Raw genomic sequence first — 6343 nt, forward strand, 5'->3', positions numbered from 1 at the left:
GAGCAGCCATCTGGTCATCTAGTAGATAGGGTGATAAAAATATGCAACAGGAGAACCTACATAGATTTAGACAGCGCTGGGAAGTGAGATTAATGTATAACATATAAAGAAAAAAATTCATAGACTTGAACTTCTAAATGTGGACTCTGGGTCCATAGACAAGTGTCCGAACCTCTTCTGTGAAGGTCCCAGTAAAGGCAGAGTCACCAAGGGCCTAAGTCACTTCCATTCCATCAATGACCCCAATATTTTTCTTTTTAAATGACAACATGACAAAAGAAGTTTATAAAAATAATTTTAAAATACTTCCTCTAACTAATTAACATATTTGCTATGTCTATCATACATTTTAAATATGAAGCCACAAAATTGTTGATACTGAAACATTTTTTTGACCTAGAAAAGCAATGAATTCATACAGTCTAATGTAACCTCACCATGAGATAAATGTCAGAAGTCTAAATTTGAATCTAAATCTCAAGCTAAGTGCACCCCAACCTCCAATCCTATAGTCTTACCGTTGAGGGCATCTCATCTGTGTGTGCCCATGAACTCTAACATCCAAACAAATGTGTTAAAAGTTCTCTGATCCAGGGTGGAGGCTAAGCACCTGGCTAAAAGAAAGCTATAGTCTAGAAAAGGAGCCTACATATGTATTAAGGGCAGGGAATGTTTGGTATATTTTATAAGTTTCCAGGTACAAATTCCAGAAGCGGGCCTCCCTGGTGGCGCAAGGGTTAGACGCAACCCATGAAACAATCTGCAGCCACTGCGGCATGAGTTCGGTTCCCAACCAGCCAGGGAGCAGCCCACATGGCACAGCAGACCTCTCCTGTCTGGCCCACTCCTCCCCCCAGCAGTGTACTTCGGTCACTCTGCCTATTCTGTTCCCTGCTCTGTCTCTGGTGAGTCCTCTCCCGCCCCCAACCTCTGGCCTGTACCCCAGCTCTTGTATGCATAAATAAATAAATTTAAAAAAAAAAATTCCAGAAGCTTCACTGTCCTCAAGTTCCCAAGTCAAAGAATGCAGTAGACAGAAATAGTGACTGCCTCATCTCTCTCAACAGATCCTCCTGGCTCTCTGCTGCTGAAGGTGAGACAATTGTGTCTTGCTTACTCTCCCCACTTCAGTAGAGAAAACCATGTTAAACAGCTTGAGTCTTTCCCTTTCTGCCACCCCCAAACATATGCATCCCCCCCACCCCATCTTACTCTCCCTGTTCTTCAGCCTTCCATTTCTCTACATCCCTTTGCCTCTGCCTCCTCCCTGTGCCTCTGGCTAAAGACAGCCAAAGGGGATCAAGTAGAGAAGCCATTGTATTCCCCTGTCAGATGCTAAACTGATCTCCTGACCTTGAGAAGTCAAGAGGTACAGCTGGAATTCTCAGTAAAGAGAGGCTTCTTTGATGATCCTTTTGGACCAAGATATTTAAATGCTCAATTTCAGCACCACCCTGTGAGATGGCACCAAATATGCTGCACCAGCATGGCCTTGGGCCTGCAGCTCTTGAGATTTGAATTGGTGTGGCAAGCCATCCTTGTACAGCAGTGTTACCAGCAAAGCCCTCTATCCTCAACCATATGGGCAATAATTCTAGAGGATTTTCCCTTATCTGTGCCCACAAGTTTTTAAGAAGAGTGTCCCTGATGGAATAAGCATCTGAAATCTTTGCAGGATTCCTATTGTCAGGATCCCTCTGACAATTCCCACTTTCCTCCCCAGATGCCACATTTACACATTTACACAGTCCACCAAAGCGGGGACTTGGCAGTGGTGCACGAGGCCCCTGAAACTGGTACTTTCCTAAGTGCACATTTAAGGGGTGGCAGATGTTTGAATTGGCAGCTGGGCTATAGAAGGTGGAAATAAGAACATCATGTTCCTATTCACATGAAGTCATGTATGCTTTCTCCAGCATAGGATGAAATTGCAATAAGAAGGAAATCTAGACTTCAGTGTTTTGGTTTTCTTCTGGATATAAATTTTAGAGAATCTCTCCATACTGTGAAGCCTCATAGCACTTTGTACCTCTTTTGGAATCTTGCATTGACATGGTTTATATGCCTATCTTATCCTTGAGCCAGGCCTTAATTTTCACATTCCAACCTCATCCCTTGCCCCCCCCCCCCCCCCCCCCAGTGTGTAGCATAGTACTTTGCACAGAGCAAGCATTCAATGATTATTTGTGGAGCTGTTAGAGATGCTTTCTTTGGAGCTGTTTTCATTCAATGCTTCCATTACCCAATTTCATTTGAGTAACTTAGAATGTAAAATATTAGAAAGATGTCTGTAGAGACACAAGTTGGGGTGTGTATACTCAGGTCTCAATACTTCCCTTTTTCTTTGGGAAACTCTCAGATATGCAGAGTGGTCTGTCAATGATCACATTAATGCTCTGTAACCCTGACCACCCCCGCCCCCAACTCGCCCTACCCTGCTGATGGATCCAGGCATTATAACTGCGCAGGTGGGTTCCCTCAAATTTTACTTCCAAATATTTGAAACTTTTGGGCAATGGTCTTGAGCTGAGTCCTCGTCAAGAGTGGATTTGAAGGGGAATTCAAAGACTTCACACTGGGGCTGCCCTTGGCCCCTCCTCTCTGATAGTCTGGTCCTTCAGCCTCTCTGATTACATGAACAGCCCCAACATCCTTCCAGGAAATCCCTTTTTTGCTCAAGTTGGCGGGGGTCAGTTTCTGTTGCACATACTCAAAGGAACCAGTGAAATGATTGAAAGGGGCACAAGGAAAGCCTTCTGGGCTTTGAGGGCTGACACTGCCTTCCACTTGCTGTGTGATTTATCACAAGTCACAACTACTAGGAGCCCCACACACTGACCTTTCAATCACCAATAATTCAAGCCTGTGTGGTGAGCGCTCACTGAAGCATGGATAGAATTGTAAGCTGCAGGAAAGGCAGTGGGAGTTCATCCTGAGAATGAGGAACAGCACAGGCAGAGATGGGCACAGGAGAGCAGGGGTCTGTCTGGGAAGCAGAGAGCTCCTCTGGAAAGTGGGGTTCCTTGTTTTCAAATATGGATTTCATTGTTATTTAGGTATGACAAGGTCAACAGACTCAGAGAACTGTCATTGAGAAAGTTGTCTTATTCACTGACCCCAAGAGAAGGAGTATGCCATGTGCCAGAGGCATGGAGCAACACTGGGGTAGGTCAGGAAGAAGCAGGTGGAGCAGAGGAAAACATGGACAAGAGCCTTTTTTATGAATTTCAGGGCAAACAGGCTGACAAATTTGAATAATTTCAGCCTGCTCAGGGGCACAGAGGTTGTCTAGAGTTTTCTGCCGCCTGGCCTGGGGGGTTTCAGGCAGGGCAACGGTAGCCTTGGGTATGAGAGCCTGACAGCAAGTGTGGTTGAGAGTGAACTCTGGATCAATTGGTTTGCCTTGGAAAGGCGCACTCAGGAGCTCGCTGTTCACTATCTCTAGGATACAGTTACCCCTTGGGGGGTTAGTCGCTCTGGGGTCAGGAGGACCCCACATGTCAAAGCATCAAAATGCAAACAATAAAAGACATGGTTGGTGCCTTCCTCTAGGAGAGTAGCAGGGTTTGAAAAAGGAAATGGGAATTGGGTGAGATCATGAAGGCTCACAGATGTCAAGGTAAGGAGCTTGGCTTTTATGCTATAAATTCTTCTGCAGCACCCTAAAGGATTTTGAGCAGGAAAATGATATGAGTTATACATTAAGAATAGTACTCTGATGTCTTTGGACAGATGAAAAGGAACTTGTGACTGACTGGTTGGGGATGACGGAAATAAAGGAAAAAACACTGACTCCAATATTTCAAGCCTTTGTGAGTAGAAGATAGTATCACTAGTAATAGGTACAGGCGTCTGAGGAGAAGGTACCTCCAGTAGGAGACTTGGGAGAAAAGTGGACAGAAATAATGAGTCTCAGAGATGCTGAGAAGGAAATGGCACATCCACATGGCATGAGCAGCAGGAAGTTTCCATGAATTATTGCTTCTAGTGATTTTATGGCATTGTGTGTGTCTCAACTTGAAGACTCGAAAGGACTCTCATGTCCTACTGTCCTGGTCCTTCCCCAAGTCTTAACACAGTGCCTCACTGCTTTGATCACTGCTATTTGGGAGGTTAATCTAGAATATTTCTCAGGGGACACATCCAGTAGGACTTATCCACATACAGAAGGATCATTCTGGCTTCTCTCACTGCCTAGCCAGGGCTAAAGGTGTAACAAAATTGCACCCCCAGGATACAAGAGATTAATTCCAGTGAACTTTGTCTTCCTCATCTGTAAATGAAGGAGCTTTCTAAGTGTTCCATGAGGTCTTTTCTGCTGCTAACATTTCATCCATCACTTTTGAGACTTCCTGATGCTAATGTATCAGAAAGTTGTCTGTTCTTTTTTTGGTCAATATCAACTTCAGGCAAGCCTCTTCTGTCTTGACTCCTGTCAGAGCTATTAGCCTGAGAAGCAGTCCATTCTACAGGTAGTCGTCCAGTCTGTTCCCTTCCCCATTCTTTTAACCTTGGTCTCCCTTTTTGCCTAGGGTAAGGAACTCCCCTCCACAAATTGGCCCATCTGTTGGAGTGAGCGTCTTCCAACTTCTGCTTCAAACATAATCGGTAGATATTTGGTCACTGAATCAAGTCAGAAATTCTCTGGAATGTCCTAATTCTACTATAAGAACTTGAATAGAATGGGCCATTCAATGGCTCAGGGACCATGATGAAGAAGAAAACCACCAGGAGAAAAAAGGGGGGAAATGTTGCCCTTATTATGGGCCATCCATATATGACCCTCTACTGGATTCCATAGTCCCCCTTACTAACCATTCCCACAGTGCTTTGAACTATTACATCATCAGCTCTTTAAGCTCAGTGTCTCTTTTCCCATTAGAATGTATGCTCCATGAGGACAGGGATTATACTATGCCTGTCTTGTTCACATCTCTATTCTGGTTCCTCATAGACTGACAAGAAAATAGTGGCTGCTGGGTAAAATTAAAGGAATAATGAATGAATTTTTTTATACAATAGTTCTAAAAGATAATAGCATTTCCATTTTATAGATGAAATTGAGGCTCAGAGGGATTTGCTGGCTTGCCTGGGTCACATAGTCAGAAAGCTGAGGAGTCAAATGACTCAATTTGGGTGACTAAAGACAGATTTTACTCTGTGTGAACTGTTCCAAATGTCACAAGTTTAGGTTTAGTTATATAGATAGGAACAACTTGCCATTGGCATAAAAAATGTAATTATTCTTGGGGGTAAGGGACTTTTCAGTTTTACCTATAGACTTAGATCTTTTGATTTCCTAAGTATCTTGTCCTAATGAAAGGTTGATGTTATCTAAGTGCAGAAGAGGACAATCACTGGGGTTTAATCACTTCCCTGATTTTTTTTTAAAGATTTATTTATTTATTTATACAAGCACTGGGTACAGTCAGAGGCGCAGGAGGGTGAGAGAATTCACTAGAGCCAGAGCGGGGAGCAGAACAGGCAGAAGGACCGAAGTACACTGCTGAGGGGAGCAGCAGGCGGCAGGAGAGGTCTGCGCGCCATGTGGGACTCTCGCTGGTGGCCAGGGATCGAACTGGCACTGCAGAGGCTGTGGGCAGCTTCACGGCCCCAGCGCTCAACCGCTGCGCTACTGGGGAGGCCCTCACTTCCCTGATTTCTAAAGAATCCAATAGGACAGGCAAATGTTAGGTACCCATCTTCCTTATCTGGCCCCTTAGCCATTTATTGGAGGTTAAAACTTTTGTTTACCCTCAGGCAGAAGATTCTGGCATAGGCCACTTAACAGCACAGGTCAGAGCCTATTCTGACTTCAAGTCTATGCTGGTGTCTTAGGGGGTGTCCCAGAATGCTGTATAATGTGCTCACAGTTCTTTGAAACAGAAATGGCCATAATTAACTTAAAACAGAATTTTTTGGAATGATATCCAGGGGCTTACAAAATAGAAGAGGTAAGAAACTAGGACAGAGCTGGGATTCAAGAAGAAAGTTTAGGTTGGAGGCTGTCTCTCCAACATGGAGACCACTCTTGCCAACAGATTTTTTTTCCACTCATCTACCACTCTGCTCAACTCAGAGTCCAAGAGGGAGGATTTAACTGACAGAGAAGTCCAGTGTACCTGTGTTGACAGTTTCAACAAGACTGTACATAACAGGGAGAGAAACTCTTCCCCAAGAATCCAAGTGATCATACTAGGTAAAAAAAAATAGGTCTGTGTGCTGGGCATCCAAAAATATAGCAAGTGTCCATTACAAACTGTTACCTGGAGAACTGCCAGCATCCGGAGCCAGAAATGAGCTGTCCTCTCAAGTTAATGGAGGGGGGGATAGGCAGGTGGAG

The sequence above is a fragment of the Talpa europaea genome (genome assembly GCF_964194135.1).
Source record: "Talpa europaea genome assembly, chromosome: 9".
Taxonomy (NCBI): Eukaryota; Metazoa; Chordata; class Mammalia; order Eulipotyphla; family Talpidae; genus Talpa; species Talpa europaea.